This window comes from Prionailurus bengalensis, chromosome F2 (assembly GCF_016509475.1).
Source record: "Prionailurus bengalensis isolate Pbe53 chromosome F2, Fcat_Pben_1.1_paternal_pri, whole genome shotgun sequence".
Lineage (NCBI taxonomy): Eukaryota > Metazoa > Chordata > Mammalia > Carnivora > Felidae > Prionailurus > Prionailurus bengalensis.
Window position 1 is genome coordinate 5333685 of NC_057353.1, and position 17373 is coordinate 5351057.

Genomic DNA, 17373 nt, shown 5'->3' on the forward strand with positions numbered 1-17373 from the left:
ATATTCTCCTAACTCCATAACACATAGCTCTCCTCTTTTTAGGACAGCAGTACCATATGTCCAGACTTCAGAAAGACAGGGATTTTCTCAGACTAGTTAGCAGTTTAGAAAATACATATTTATCCATATATACATAGGTAGTAATCACATCCCAATAGTGAAACTTCTGCGACAAATAGATTCAATTCAAAGAAAAGCAACACAGATCTTTTATATTTCAGTTTTAATAGAATTCATATTTCCAATTAGTGCAGTTAAAGACAAATCTGAATGGGTGTATTTAAATATTATTTAAAAGAATTGTAAAAGTGGACCTCATACAGGATTATTCAAAAAATATATATTACTTAAATCATTTCTCACCAGTACTCTGAGACATAATTTACGTAATTAAATATTTAATTCATACCTATATGGAATATTAACCATATAAGAAAATAATGTAATAAAAATAAAAGAATAGCATACTTTTTCATATTCTATTTACTTTGCGTGATTTAAGCATTGTTTCAAAACATTTCAAATTACTCTATACACAAAGATAAACCAAGAAAGCCTTCGTTCTGTGGAAGGACACAACTAATCAATTATTTCTGTAAAATCTCAGATGAGATTTTCATCTTAATGCAGCATAAAATTAGATGCCTCCCCTCTTTGTACAGTTAGCATGATTCCAGGCACTTTTTCCTTCAAGGTGCATTTATATTCTTAAGCAATGCCTATCAGGGAGAAGAAGAAAAATGTCATTTATAATCTGTTTTTTTAAAAATTTTTTTTAACATTTTATTTATTTTTGAGACAGAGAGAGAGAGAGCATGAACGGGGGAGGGGCAGAGAGAGAGGGAGCCACAGAATCGGAAACAGGCTCCAGGCTCCGAGCCATCAGCCCAGAGCCCGACGCGGGGCTCGAACTCACGGACCGCGAGATCGTGACCCGAGTTGAAGTCGGACGCTTAACCGACTGAGCCACCCAGGCACCCCTATAATCTGGTTTTTAATGTACTTAAAAATATGTACAGTTTTAATATAGTCATATTTTATTTTATTTTGCTTAAAGAATCTGTGGGCTCAATGCATAATCTAATCCTGAGAATATAGGCTAATGTGTGTGTGGAAGGGAAAAGGGTCAATCAGTACTTTTAGATACTTTCATTTATGACTTCCCCACTAAAGTGTTATGATATCTAAATAAACTGAAAAATGAACTTGGCATCACCTAAATAACTTATAAATATTCCTAAAACGTAGTAATCTGTAATTCTGTGTTTCTAATACCTTGTTAAATAAATAATGAGAAACACATACTCCTATAGAGGAAATCACTAAACCTCTAAACTCTACAGTTTCCAAGGGGGGTATTTATCAGCTCTGTCTTCCATGAATCTAGTCTCAGGGGAACTTAGCTAGTAGGCAATATTTTGTACTTGTTTTTTGAGAACTTTTGCAGTTAATATGTTGTTTTGGACTTTATGTTTATTTACTCATTCACATACAATATGTTAAAACCAAGAAAGATAAATGTGGCTTGATTTAGGTAATTTCAACAGCCTAATGAATTTTCTTTATTTGTTCATGTTTTACATTATTCACAAGGTTTGAGATAGATTGAGAGTAATTAATTCAAGTACCTTGCCATTGAATGCTAAAATGATCTAGCTCATTTTCTTAATCTAAAAAAGAGAATTTTTAAAATTTAGCAACTAAAAATATGCAGAATTAAGAGTGCCCATTATTATTAATTTATCATCACTATTTATTTATTTATTTATTTAAATGTTTATTTATTTTTCAGAGAGAGACAGAGTGTGAGAGGGTGAGGGGGAGGGAGAGAGGGAAACACAGAATCCAAAGCAGGCTCAAGACTACGAGCTGTCAGCACAGAGCCAGATGCAGGGCTCGAACTCAAGAACTGCGAGATAATGATCTGAGTCAAAGTCGGAGGCTCAACAGACTGAGCCACCCAGGAGCCCCTATAATTGCTTTTTAAAGAAGAATAAAAATAGCCATGCAAGTCAGGATTGTTTTAGTAACTGGCACAACAAACCTGTGAGATGAGTTACTTGGGGTAGATTAAGTCACATAGGCCAGATGGAGATATATGTAGATACTTCTAGACTACATGTATCCCATGACTTCCATTTCTACCCTCACAAGCTATGAAACTAGTTTCTTTAAAGGGACTTGTCCGTGGTACTGAAATACTGACCCCCGCCCCCCCCACCCCCCCAAACCAGGTTGGCTTTGATCTGCACTGGGAAAGAATTACTGACTAGAAAGATCTCTGCAAAAAATGAATGTCTTTCAGTCTCTTGTATAGAGTCTACTTTTGTAAATATTATAATTTTCATCAGATTTATTTCGGTTATCCAAATACTTTATTACCCTAGGGCTCTTAGGGTAATTTAGCCAGAATGAAAATTCTGACTTACCATTTCAGTCTGGCAAAGTATATGCTAGAGCCGATGATGATTACATGGTTATGTTTTTGATTCCTTGCTTTTTCTTTTATTTTTCCAATACTTTCTCTCTTCTCCTTACCTATCTTGCATAAACCAAAAGTTTAGGACCCAGCGCAACTTTTATTATATCTTTTGACCAGCTGAAAAGAAAATAGAGCTTTAAATAGTTTTGTTCATCTAATGTCTACCTGCATAAGGCTTCTGCACAAAAATAATATAACCCCAAAGGTTGAAATATTTTTAAAACATCACTCAGGGGGCACCCGGGTGGCTCAGTCAGTAAGCGTCCAACTTCAGCTTGTCATGATCTCACCGTTGATGAGTTCGAGCCCCACATCGGGCTCTGTGCTGACAGCTTGGAGCCTGGAGCCTGCTTCAGATTCTGTGTCTCCCTCTCTCTCTGCTCCTCCCCCACTCACACTCTGTCTCTCTCTCCAAAATAAATAAACATTAAAAGAAAATTTAAAAAATCACTCAGGACTGGTAAGGCTGCCAGAAAGCTGTTTACCTTACTTAATTTAATCACTGTTGAGGGCATTTGTAATGAACTCAATAAAGCAGTCTGTGCATTTAGACCAAGCTTTAACACTAAGTAAAAAACCCACAGGTTAAGTTCATTATGTGTTGCTAACATCAGCTATCTGGCTTTTTCAATTGTTCAACATTTCTTTTCTTTTTTTTTTTTTTCAACGTTTTTTATTTATTTTTGGGACAGAGAGAGACAGAGCATGAACGGGGGAGGGGCAGAGAGAGAGGGAGACACAGAATCGGAAACAGGCTCCAGGCTCTGAGCCATCAGCCCAGAGCCCGACGCGGGGCTCGAACCCACAGGCTCGAACCCACAGACCGCGAGATCGTGACCTGGCTGAAGTCGGATGCTTAACCGACTGCGCCACCCAGGCGCCCCAATTGTTCAACATTTCTTAAGAAAGTTAGCCTGTCAAACAGAATAAGAAAAATAAATAAATACATACTCCTAGGGCAGGTCTTGTCTGTGAGCACAGGGGACTCACTGCCAGCCTTGTAAGCAATCTAGCACATCTCTTGTAATCTAGGAAAACATTTAAAGGTCAATTACGTATAAGTGTCGGGAAAACCATGTTATTATTGTCACTGATTAATAATGAGAGCTACAATTTAATAAGCACCCAACACAACAAATGTTTAACCAGGGTCTTTTCATGAATTCTCCTCCTAACACAATCAGGGAGATGTTACTGTTGTCTCACTTAAGAGTCAAAGATGAAAACCCAGCGTCCAAATGTCAAGAATCTATCTCATACCCAGCGAGCAGCCTGAATCCAAAGAGCAAGATGTCCCCACTGTGCCGTGGGATCACTCAGTCTGCTTTGATTCCAGTGTGATTCATTTCCCCAAGTCACTGAACACAAGCAGTTTTGAAAAAAATTATACCAACTCGGACTCAACAACCTGAGTAAAATTGAATATTCCTCGAGATGGCCAATCTAGTGAAGAAGAAGCAAAATGCTTAAAATCCATTTACCTAAAAAGGGAAGTTTAGGTTCAGAAAGGAATTTAAAAACAGCTGAATTAGCTCACGTGATCGTGATTTAGGCAGTTTCAATGACAGCATTTAAAATATTACGTTTGAAATGACTATTAACTTCAGTAACTTAAGTGTCCAAAAGAATTCATTAGAGCAACCCTTAAAACACTATGCTACCATTGTTGAGAACAACGGATCACTCGTTGTATAAATGATACAATATGACACTGTTTAAAATAACTTAAGAGGAAATTCTGACTTCCCCTTCACCATCATCCTATTTTTGTGTTTCATTTATATGACAAAGCACTTTATGCCAAGGAATTTGAAAAACGATAAAAGGTTTAAATCTCCGACAAACAGTTCATCCAGTAAGGAAATCTGGCTCTTTTCAGATTTGGATCTAGTCCCAATTATGAAGTTCCGTTCCTTACACTGTCAACGACACACACAAACGTTACTTAAGTACTGTCAGTGTTATAAATAGCATCTCATACAATGTTTAGTCTATTTCCAGCTACAGAGAGTGGAAGTTTAAAATTACATGCATTTATTGCTGGATACAGACTTTTTCTAAAAGAAAAAAACACACACACACAACTATCCAAACTACTTACAAGCTGGCGTTGAACAATCCCTGGTATTGTGATACAGTCGATGGAAATGTATGCTACATTCATCTGGAAACGTGATTGGCCCTATGGGAAAAGAAAAGAACATTTATGATAAACATAGGCATGTTTTCCAAACAGATTTGCTAGCCTTTATGGGTGGAGATATTACAACTGTAGCTTAACATCCTTCCATGCCCTTAAAAGAACTTGTCTGGAAGCACTTCTCCTTATCTTGGCTCTGTGGGAGGCAGTACATTGTAATCCGTGAAAAATCATCTAAATTCACTATCAATTCTCAACATTCCACATAATGGAACCTTCAGTTTCTAAAGAACTCTTCAGAATAACTAAGAGAGAAAAGCTCTAGACAGAAAAAAAAAAATCTCTAGAAAGCAAACCCAGAGGATGTGAAAAATAAAAAATAAATATCTTTGGTCCCCTCTTTCTGTTCTTCAGTTTTTAAATTTTTTTAAATATTTATTTATTTTTGAGAGAGGGAGACAGACTGCGAGCAGGGGAGGGGCAGAGAGACAGGGAGACACAGAATCTAAAGCAGGCTCCAGGCCTGAGCTGTGAGCACAGAGCCAGACGCGGGGCTCAAACTCACGGACCGGGAGATCATGACCCGAGCCGAAGTCGGATGCCTAACTGACTGAGTGCCACTCAGGTACCCCTCTTCAATTTTTTATTTAATAGGAATTAATGTTTATATGCAGAGAGCCTTATTCCATTTTCTAATTATAGTAATTTGTGTCTTATTAGTGTCAAGGACTATTGTAAAGTGAATAGGGCCTTGAGACTTCCTTTTTATTGCCACAAATCCCAGACAGTCCCCACCAAAATTCACCTCTATATCTGGAGTCTGGCGTTCTGGAAGTGGTAGAAGGGCCCACAGTGGCGTGAACAGAGTACCTAGACACAATACTGGGAAATTCCTTATACTTGCTGGGGCTCAGGGGGGTCTTGGCTTGATACGCAAAACCATTGTTCTGAAGTTGATTAACGAACATGGCCGCTGGCTTCGGTTAAGTGGGGAAAACTGTATCTTCCCCAGCTTATAGGCCTGAGATGTAAACCAAGGAAAGGTAGCTGGGACGATTAGGAATGGCCAGGCAAGAGGAATGGTCAGGAGCTAGCAAATTTAGTGATTTGCTAGCACTGGAGGCACAGGATGCTTTCCAATGATCTCACAAAGTTGATATGAAGAACAAAACAATATCATGGAAGAGTATTTCATGCTTAAGGTAGGGTGTACGAAAGCCCGTCTTTCCCCTAGACAAAAAAACCTCTATTGCCCCCATCAGCTGGAGAGCCTGGTCTAAATTCCTTACATTCTCTTTAGGACCCTTCACAGTATGACTCTAGCCTACATTTTCAGCCATAGTTTTACCCAGTGGCCACACACACCTTTACCTAACCATACCCAACAGTGCACCCACACCGTCTACCTGTCCTGCCCCCAAACTACCATGTTCTCAAAGAATTCCTTGTGACCAGAATGCTTCTCTCATCCAGGAAAGTACCATTCATTCCTTAGAGCCCAACGTAAGTACAGTGTCGCCTACAAGCCTATCCTGCTGGTTCTTGGCAAAATTACTCACTTTCTGTGTATCCCTAAAACTGTATTTACACTTCTATTACTTACCAAGGTCGGGATTATATTACCATTAATACAAGTTAATGGCATCTGTTCACTTCCCTAACTGGACTGCTGAGATTCTTACAGACATTTCTCTTCAAATGCCAAGTGCCTAACACAGTAATTTGCACACAATCTTTTTATTTAGTTGAGTCACTGGTAAATTTTGTGCTTACCTGTGAAATGCTTTATTAATTTGTCTTTTAAGTTCGGATCTTTTAGGAACATTTCTGCAAAGAAAAAAAAAGTTTTAGGATCTGTGGGAGGCATTTCCATCATGAAAAACATCCTTACAAACAGGCTATAACGACAGGCACCTGACTCATGAACTCACAGTGGGTCATGCAGCCGATTCCAAATCTGTATCTCTAGCCCTGAAGGTTCCCTGGGGGCTCCAGACCTCCCCCGGGGCTACCCGCTTGCCCCTACCACTCTATCCAGGAAACTTACAGGCCTCTCAAAAGTACACAGCCAGACCTGAACGTCTGATTTCCCTGCTGTCCCAGACTCGCATCTCCCCCACACTCCCTGGTCTCCTACCTGGCATCACTCTTTACTCTTGGCTCGGGCCAGATATCAAGAAGACATGCTTGACTTTCCTCTTTCCCTCTCTGCTATATACGATCCATTACTTGATTTCATACATTCCACCTCCAAAAATGATCTGAGACCCATACACCTGTGTTTCCTCTCATTACCACGAGACTGGTCCAAGCCGTCATAGTTTCATGACTGTACCCGGCCAACAGCCCCCTGATGGGTCTTCTCCGTCCCCAACCCACTCTCCCCATCACAGCGGGAACAAATGAAGGGAAATGGGCTCCAGGACAGGATGTTCTCCCACTTAAAGGGCTTTGCACTTTAGTTTTTTTTTTTTTTTTAACTTTTATTTTAGTTATTTATTTATTTTGAGAGAGAGAAAGCGCGAGCACGGGAGGGGCAGAGAGAGAGTCAGAATCCCAAGCAGGCTCTGTGCTGCCAGTGCAGAGCCGGATGCAGGGCTGGAGCACACGAATCACGACCTGAGCCCAAGTCAGACGCTTAACCGACTGAGCCACCCAGGCGCCCCAAGGGCTTGGCACTTTAAATAAGTGAAAATAAAAACTCAAAGTGCATCCCACCCTTCACCTTGTATTCCCTATAAATACACCGCCCAGACAATGCTATTTATAAAAACAGTTGGGGGGAGTATGCGCCACTCTTCTAGAGGAAAAGAAAACCGACACGTTAAAAAGCCTTGAACTTGATGTTTGTTGGCAGTGGCAGATTTAAACCTTCAATGTCCTTATAACTGAGTCCTGTGCGCGTCGAACATCAAATGAGTCTAATGGGGGCGCGAATGCTTGTCACCTCCCTATAAGTGAGTCGGAATGACCACACTGATTTGTGTGGCCTTGTTGAGACAGGCACTGTAAAACGGAGACTCGGGAATTCTAACGCCCTTTACATCCCACAGTTAATGAGGGCTGTGAGAGCCCCTCCTTGCCTGGGCGGCTCCCTGCTCCCCGCAGCCCTGTGTCAGCCCAGAACAGCATTGTCAGGGCGGTAGGCCTGCGGCTGGATTGGAGCTCCCCCCCCCCCCCCCCGACAACAAACATCTACACTTTATGACCGATCCAAACTAATCCAGAAAAACAGAGCAACCGTGACGATGTAAATATCTCTTTATATAAATATCTCGGTGTTCTCATCCGTTAGAGTCCAGCTTGAACATGGGTCCTTCCTCCATATCTCTCTGCAACCTCTCAGCCAATTGCTGAGCCAGTTGGCTCCTGTGGTGTCAATACTCCACGTTTTATCTGGCAAAGCAGCTCCCCTGGCCCTTTCTGAAAGCTGAGCCGGGGGCGCCTGGGTGGCGCAGTCGGTTAAGCGTCCGACTTCAGCCAGGTCACGATCTCGCGGTCCGTGAGTGCGAGCCCCACGTCGGGCTCTGGGCTGATGGCTCGGAGCCTGGAGCCTGTTTCCGATTCTGTGTCTCCCTCTCTCTCTGCCCCTCCCCCGTTCATGCTCTGTCTCTCTCTGTCCCGAAAATAAATAAATGTTGAAAAAAAAATTATTAAAAAAATTAAAAAATAAATAAATAAAAGAAAGCTGAGCCAGCCGAGTGCAGAAGGAGCACTTTGGCGAAAGCGTGTTCAAAGATCAGAGTAAGTCTAGTTCCAAACATATTTTCCACTATAATTTTAGTATTTAGACCTGGCACGACGGTGACACTCGGGTTTGGAAGGTATACGTTTTAATTTTTTTTAAGTTTACTTATTTTTGAGAGAGAGAGACAGAGTGCCAGTGGGGGAGGGGCAGAGAGAGGGGGAGACACAGAATCCGAAGCAGGCTGCAGGCTCCGAGCTGTCGGCACGGGGCCCGACACGGGGCTGGAACCCACGGACCACGAGATCATGACCTGAGCCGGTCGGACGCTCAACCGACTGAGCCACCCAGGCACCCCGGAAAGGTACACATTTTAAATAAATTACCCCCTCTTGTACACCCCCACTGCACACTTTCTAACTTCTATAAAGGAAATTGTCACATTCCGATTAGCATAATAGTGAACTGTGGACATGTCTGGCTCCAAGCAATATTGTGGGCTCTTATGTTTGTAAGTTTATTTATTTATTTTGAGAGAAAGATGGAGAGGGCAAGCAGGGGAGGGGCAGAGAGAGAGAGAGAGAGAGAGAATCCCAAGCAGGCTCTGCACTGTCAGCGTGGAGCCAGATGCAGGGCTCAAACCCACAAACTGTGAGATCATGACCTGAGCAGAAACCAAGAGTCAGACCCTTAAGTGACTGAACGACCCAGGCACCCCTATTTTGTACCTATGTCTAATGATATAATATATAATTATGAAAAACAATTATGAGAAGTTTAACCAATACAAATGCCTATGTCAAAAATCAATGCATTACTGGATTATGTGAAACACTGAATAAAAACTTGTGGTTGGTATATTTATTTGCAGCCCCCCACGGGCGGCACACATCAGTCTCACTAGGCCCACCTTCAAGACACAAAGTGATGTCTGTTGCCTAAACTGACCCTGTTATCAGCGCCAGTAAAGAGAAGACCCGAAGCAAGGAAGAGGGTGGAAACCAAGAGTCAGACACTGGACCGACCCAGCCACCCATGCGCCCTCGTGGGCTTCTTAAGGAAAGGGACAATGTCTTGTTCATGTGTTATCACTTGCAGGATGTACAATAGTGCCTTGCGGACAGAACATCTAGGAAATGTTTAAGGAATTAAAAGCTGAGAGAATGACCCCTCGAGGAGGTTGTTACCTTTGGAATGAAAACAATCAATGCTTTGCTTAGGCTCAGACAGGCCGCCGAGAGAAACCATACTTTTAATACACTGGAATTGTCATTTCAAAGTACAAACATAACATAGGAACACATAGCAGGTTGACGTGAAGGAAACAGAGAAGTGATCATTAAGTTGACACCCCAAGTGGTAAGCAAGAGATGTCTAGGTAAGAAGAGACGGCACGAACGCCCTAGAACAACAACAAAGAAAGGAGATCTCCAGTAATATGAAGACTGACAGGTGTCTCCTGGCCGACGAGCGGAGCCCAGGGACGCGGTGGGCAGGAACAGAGAACGGAGGGCCAGCCGGCACCCGGGCAAAGGTGGTGAAGAAGGGGAAATCATGCCTTTCCAGTTCCTGTATTTCTGAGGCTTTAACATCTGAAGCCTTGCTGGCCCCGGAGAGATGGCCCCTCTCGGAGCTGGCCAGCGATTCCCGGAGAAAGGAAAGCCCGGGCGCACCTTTCATCTGCAAACCAACCAATCCACAGCCCAGGCCCCTACGACCGGCCTCATCCAGTCCTCACACTCAAGGCCAATATTCCCCGCCCTCATTCCCCAGGGCCAGGAACCAAAGAGGTACACACCGCTCTACACTCCGGAGCCCTCTGAAATCATTCCAACTGGCCGGTCCTAAGCCAGCTCACCTTGCCCCTCCTGAAGAAACCACTCTGCTCCCGACCAAACCTGGCGCTTCCCCGTCTGCCCCTAGGGGCACGCGGTGACCCGGTTTCTAGGGAACTGTGAGCAAAACTTCTTCCTTCACGACAGTCATTTCCAGGTCTTGCCATGCCCGATTGAAAACAAATCCCGCGTACATCTCAAAACATGAGCAGTGGTGGATACAGGCATACCTTGAAAATATTCCAGATTCGGTTTCAGACCACCACAGTAAAGCAAGCCAAGTTCATCTCTGATTTCCCAGTGCCCACGAAGGTTATGTTTGTATTATACTGTAGTCTGTTAGGCGTGTGATAGCATTACGTCTTTTTTTTTTTTTTAAGTACATCTTGGGGTGCCTGGGTGGCTCTGTCGGTTAAGCGTTCGACTTCAGCTCAGGTCATGATCTCACAGTTCGTGAGTTCGAGCCCCGCGTTGGGCTCTGTGCTGACAGCTCAGAGTCTGGAGCCTGCTTTGGATTCTGCGTCTCCCTCCTCCCCTGCTTATGTGCACTCTCTCTCTCTCTCAAAAATAAATAAACATCAAAAAAAAATTTTTGTAATAAATAAAAATTTAAAAAGTACATATCTTAGGGGTACCTAGGTGGCTCAGTCGATTGAGCATCTAACTCCTAGTTTCGGCTCAGGCTATGATCTCAAGGTTCTTGAGTTCGAGCCCCACCTCAGTCTCTGTACTGGTGATGTGGGCCTGCTTAGGATTCTTTCTCTCTCCTTCTCTGCCCCTCCCCTGTGCTCACTCTCTCTCTCTCTCTCTCTCTCTCTCTCTCAAAATAAATAAACTTTTTTAAAAAGTACATATCTTGGGGCGCCTGGGTGGCTCAGTCGGTTAAACATCCAGCTTTGGCTCAGGTCATGATTTCACGGTCTGGGGGTTCAAGCCCCATGTCGGGCTCTGTGCTGACAGTTCAGAGCCTGGAGCCTGTTTCGGATTCTGTGTCTCCCTCTCTCTCTGCCCCTCCCCTGTTCATGCTCTGTCTCTCTCTGTCTCAAAAATAAATAAACTTTTAAAAAAGTACATATCTTGGGGCACCCGGGTGGCTCAGTCGATTAAACGTCCAACTTCAGCTCGGGTCATGATCTCAGGGTTGGTGGGTTCGAGCCCCACGTCAGGCTCTGTGCTGACAGCTCAGAGCCTGGAGCCTGCTTCCGATTCTGTGTCTCACTCTCTCTCTCTGCCCCTCCCCCACTCATGCTCTATCAAAAAATGAATAAATGTTAAAAAAAATTGTTTTTCTTAAAGTACATATCTTAATTAAAACATACTTTATTGCTGAAAAGTGCTATCACCTGAGGCTTCAGCAAGTCATAATCATTTTGCTGGTGGCGGTGGGGGGGGGGGCTCTTGCGTCACATGATGGCTGCTGACTCATCAGGCTGGTGGCTGCTGAAGGCCGAGGTGGCTGGGGCCATTTCTTAAAATAAGATAGGACAACAGTGAAATTTGCCTCATCACCTCATTCTTCCTTTCGTGAACGATTTCTCCGTAGCATGTGATGCCGTTTGATAGCATTTTGTTCACGGCAGAACTCCTTTGAAAACTGGATTCAGTTTTCTCAAATCCTGCCACTGCTCTATCAACAAAGTGTATGGAACATTCTGAATCCGTGACTGTCAGTTCAAGAGAATTCACAGCATCTTCACCAGGAGGAGTAGGTGCCATCCTAAGAAACTACTTTTCTTGGCTCATCCGTGCGAAGCAGCTCCCGATCCGTAAAAGTCTGATGGTGACATGGCAGCAATCCCGTCACGTGTTCAGGCTCCACTTCCGGCTCTAGTTCCCACGCTGTTTCCACCGCACCTGCACTTGCTTCCTCCCTGAAGTCCGGAACCCGTAATGTCATCCATGAGGGTTGGAAGCAACTGCTCCCGAAACGCTTGTCCCTATTGATATTTTGACCTCTTCCCGTGCGTCACGAATGTTCTTAATGGCATCTAGAACGGTGAGTCCTTTCCAGAAAGGTTTCCGATATGCTCACCCAGATCCATCACAGGAGTCACTGTTTGGCAGCTATGGTCTTGTGACATGTACTGCTTAAATGATAAGCCTTGAAAGTCCAAATTACTCCTTGACCCATGGGCTGCGGAACGGATGTTGTGTTAGCAGACCTGCTAACGACATTAATGTCATTCTACGTCTCCATCAGAGCTCTTGGGTGACCGGGTGCATTGTCAATGAGCGGTAATATTTTGAAAGGAAATCTTTTCTCGGGCGCTGGCTTCCATTTAGAGTCACCAGCTTCATTAGCCCTAACCAGAGAGTTATCCCGTCCTTTGAAGCTCTGAAGGCAGATGTTGACTCCTCTCCAGCTGTGAAAGTCCTAGATGGCATCTCCTTCCAATAGAAGGCTGTTTCATCTGTATTGAAGTTCCATTGTTTAGTGTAGCGACTTACATTAATTGTTTCAGCTACACCTCCTGGATAACTTGCCGAAGCTTCCACATCAGCCCTTGCTACTCAGCTTTGCACTTTTTTATTATGCCGACGGCTTCTCTCCTTGAGCCTCAGGAGCCAACCTCTGCTCGCCTCCAACTTTTCTTCTGCGGTCTCTCAGCGTCCGTGGAATCGAAGAGAGTTCGGGACCTTGTTCCGGTTTAGGCTTTGGCTTAAGGGAATCTCGTGGCTGGTCTGATCTTCTCTCCAGGTCATTGAAACTTCCCCCATGTCAGCAATAAGGCTGTTTTGCTTTCGCATCATTTGTGCGTTCGCTGGAGTAACACTTGTCATTTCCTTCAAGGACTTCTCCTTGGCAGTCGCAACTTGGCTGTTTGGTGCCACAGGCCTTTGGGTCTGTCTTGCCTTCCTCACCAAGCTGCGGAGTTTCCAGCTTTTGATTGAGAGACGTGTGACACTCTTTTCCCTTCGACACTAAGAGGCCACAACAGGATTATTAATTGGCCTAATTTCCAATACTGTAGTGTCTGGGGAATGGGGACACCCGAGGAGAGGGGCCAGCAGTGGTCTCATAAGCGGCCCCTCCGCACTGCTCTGGCCTCACGTCGCCTTGTCTTACTTCCGTGGTCACCACACTGTCTCCTGGCCTCCCCCACCCCCACCCTGTCCCCCAGGGGCTGAGGTAGAGCTGGGCTGCGTGAAGCGGCCAAAACAATGTTTCCCCAGAGTGCGCTCCATCAAAACCAGTTCTGTGAGCTGCAAATAAAGAAGAAATGCTAGATTTTGAAAAGAGAGAGAAAGAGAGAGAGAGAGGGTAAGAGAGCAGGGGAGGGGCAGAGAAAGAGGGAGAGAATCCCGAGCGGACTCCGAGCTGTCAGCGGCTAGCCTGACGAGGGGCTCGATCTTCCAACCACAAGATCAGGACCTGAGCTCAAGTTATGAGCCAGAGGCACAACGGACTGAGCCAGCAGGCGCCCCCATCCTGGACTTCTGTACCTTGGGGAGTCTCGTGACCTCTAGCTATGTTGACTAGTTTTGTTCCCCCACCTTCCTTCATCCCCTCCCTGGGCGTCTAAGTAGCCAGAGATCTGAGTTTCCAGGGCTGATTTGGGAGCCTGGCCTCGGGAAGGTGCGAGTTAACGACAGCCACCTCGGCCGGCTCAAAACCGCGTGCGCCTCAAGCATTCCCGGGGGCCAGCTAGAAGAGGGAAGCAAAGCGGGGCTCCCCGAGCCCGGTCAGGCTGTGCCTGCGTGTTCAGGCAGGGTTCTTGCTCAGTTCTCGAGGCCCGGTCAGACCCAGGAGGAGGGGCTTCCAGGGTGGGAACCGTGCGCCAGGCCCGGGTCGGCGGAGACCGACCGCGGGGTTTCGGCCGCTGCACCTGCCTCCGGAAAGGGCCTCCCTCGCCGGGTCACGCCGGTACCTTCGTGAGACGGGGTTTTTTTGCTACTTAAGTCTCGACAAGGCGAAGTCTAATAAACTCCTTACCTGCGTCCCTGAGAACCAGTCATGTGCAGAGACGGCCCGGTCCCTGCCCTGCTGAACTCCGGTGTCCCGCAGCGGGCAGCCCCCGAACACCCAGGATCAGAGCGCACGTCCGGCCGCGACGGGGACCGCTTACCTGTGCTCCGGGTGGCCCTGGCCGCGGGGAGAAACGGCCACGGCTGGGGTTCCTGGTCCGTGGCACGGGCTCCTTGGCGACCCCGGGGCCTCGCCTGGGCCCCGGGCAGGGGCAACGCCAGCACGAGCAGGAGGAGCAGGGGCAGCAGGGCGCCAGGCTTAGCGGGCCGCATGTCTGCGCGCCGGGACGTCCCGAGGGGCGGGTCCCAAGGCAGGTGTGTGAGCGCCGGGAGCCGGGGTGTCCGCGACCCTGGGCGGGCGCGGCGTCCAGCTGGGGCCGCGCGGGGACTCGGCCTGCGGGGGCCGACACCTGCGCGCCTCCGGGTCGCGGGACGGGGACGCGGGGCGGGGCGGAGGCTGGGGGGGTGCGCAGGATGGTCCCAGGGGACGAGGGCGAGTCCCGGCACACGCGAGCCTCGGACTCGGCTGGTGTTCGCGACCTCGGACACCGGGTCTCGGCTCACGGAACCCGCAACTTCCAGGTCGGGACGCGGCCGCCCGGGGCTGCGGGGTGCGGAGCGCACGGGGCGCCAGAGGCCGGCGGTGCCTGGAGGCGCGACCCAGCCGGTGCAGGAGGCGCGACCTGCCGGGGGCGGCCCGTCCCGGGCGCTAAGTGTCCTCCGGGCGGCTGCGGGGGCGGGGCCGCCACCTGGGAGGGCGGCGCCGAGCCCGCCCACCGCCCACGCCCGGCGGCCCCGGCTCCCCGCGGGGGTTCCCCCAGGACTCCCCGCTGGGGTGCTCCCACCGAGGAGGTCATCGGGGTTTACCCGCGAGCGCAAGGCCGCAGGCGGCTCGATTTTTTTTTCTTTTTTTTTTTAAGCTCGAGAACTCTCCAAATGTTTCGTCCGATGCCACCAATACAGAGACGAGATGGAGTCCACCCGCTCTGATTCAAGTGGGCATCTCTGATCAAACTGTGCCGAGAAAATAGTCCCAAGGGCGAGCCGACAGTTTTTCTAGACCTGGAATTAACAACCCGTCCCGGGAGCTGGGGCACCATAGCAGGCTCCTCAAGAGCCCTGCAAATGGAACTTGACAGAGAGAGATGTTGTACAGGTGAATCGCTTTACTAGTGTTAAGCCTAAGAACCCCGTATTCCCAAAGAAAGCAAAATGTCAGACGAGAACGGCTTCCACCATGGGAGACACAGAAAAGCAACCTTGGGGAAAGTACGCCGAAGGAGACTCAGATGGCCCTAGTTAGGTGGAGTAAGTTCTTCCTTACAGCTTTTCCAGGTGAAACGAGAAATCCCTGGACGCTCACGGACACTGAGAAGCGTTTCAAAAATTTACTGTGCTAGGGGGTTAGCCACCACTATGAAAAGCAGGAAAGATACAAGGTGAAGAAATGCTAGTGGACGTGATGCAGAAATAACCGTGCGAAAGGCACTCGAAATCAACTAGCAGGGGGAGGAAGAAACCAAACACACCTGGAGGCTAGATTACTGCTCTCTCCGTGTACGAACACTACAGGACGTCACCAGTCTGATGAACTTCTCAGAGCCTGACGCTTGGAGCTCTCCTTGTTGCTCAGTCCTTAGCCCTGTGACCTCGAGCGAACTGTTTCGCCTCCATTTTCTCTCCGACAAAGTGAAGCGATTGAACTTTCAGGGGTTCTCAGACTGCAGTTCTGATACCCGCAGGGCTCACGGTTCCACCCCCGAGGTGCCCAGTGAATCTGCCTTTTCAAGGACTCTGGGTAGCTTGGAAGTAATTGGTCCTCGAAACCCACCTTTATTCATTCATCGAAAATCATCTGAATGCAGACTCTAGGCCAGGCACAGCGGGAACACGGAAGCTACCTGCATGGGCAAAATACACAGCCTCGTTGTCTTTGCGAAACATCTAGCCTCATGTTTCTGGTTCCCTAAAGGAATGGTTTCATCGTAGACAAACAGGTTGTGTATAGCTAAATTAAATTATCATTTGTTTTTTCTTGAGTTTATTAATCCTTGACTATATCTTCTTGCTGCCCCAATTTATGCCACTTGCCTACCTCTTGGTAGTTAGTTCGGAAGCAGCTTTAAGTGTTCATGCAGATACTATCTCAGTAACATATGCTAACTTTAAAAAAAAAATTTTAATGTTTTACTTATTTTTGAGAGAGCATGAGTGTGTGTGAGTGGGAGAGGGGCAGAGCGAGAGGGAGACACAGAATCCGAAGTAGACCCCAGGCTCTGAGCTGTCAGTGCACAGCCCGACATGGGCCTTGAACCCATGAATCGTGAGATAATGACCTGAGCCAAAGTCGGATGCTTAACCGACTGAGCCACCCAGGCACCCCGCTGGCTTATTTTTTAATAGACTTTTTAAAGAGCAGTTTCAGATTCACAGCAACATTGGGAAGATACACACACATTCCAGATAATTCTTGTCCCCTGCCCTCCCACACACACATAGCCTCCTCCATTATCAACATCCCCAACCAGGGTGGTACATTGTTATAACTGATGAACCTACATTGATAGATCATTAGCACTCAGAGTGCTGGTTTTGCATTACTGTTCCCTCCTGGTGCGATATGTTCTGTGGATGGGACAAATGTATTGTGACACGTTATCTACCACTATAGTATTATTATATGTAGTAGTTTCACTGCCCTAACCATCCTCTTGGTCTGTCTCTCCATCCTTCCCTCTCCTGCGTCCAACCCTGGCAACCACTCATCTTTATCCTGTCACCATTTTTTTGCCTTTTCCAGAATATCATATAGTTGGAATCATACAGCATATAGCATTTTCGATTCTATTCTTACCAAATTTCAATTATAGAATACGGTGTTAACGATCCATATTCACTACGTTATACGTTAAATCCTCAGACTTCATCTTGTAGCTGAAAGTTTGTACCCTTTTTACCAACCTTTCCCTATTCCCCTCACCCCCAGTCCCTGGCAACCAATTTTCTACTGTTTCTATGAGGGGCTTTTTTTTAAATCCACACATACGTGATACCGTGCAGTATTTGTCTTTCTCTGGCTTGTTTCATTTGGCATCGTGCCATCCATGACCATGACCATCCACGTCATCACTAGCAGCAGAACTCCTCTCTTTGTCATAGATGCATAATAGTCCATTGTGTGTACCTTCTTTATCTGTTCACCTGTTGATGGATGCTTCAGATGTTTCCATATCTTGGCTTTTGGGAATAATGCTACAATGAACAT

At 46.5% G+C, this 17373-nt stretch overlaps 1 long non-coding RNA gene across 1 annotated transcript; it reads right to left on the reverse strand.

Moving 5' to 3' along the window:
• Positions 1-206: 206 nt before the first annotated feature.
• LOC122496047 lies at positions 207-4690 on the reverse strand. The gene is made up of 3 exons (XR_006300659.1): positions 4584-4690; positions 3434-3510; positions 207-719 (listed from the first exon to the last, which is right to left on the reverse strand). It is a non-coding gene; the product is annotated as an uncharacterized LOC122496047 (long non-coding RNA).
• Positions 4691-17373: the final 12683 nt, after the last annotated feature.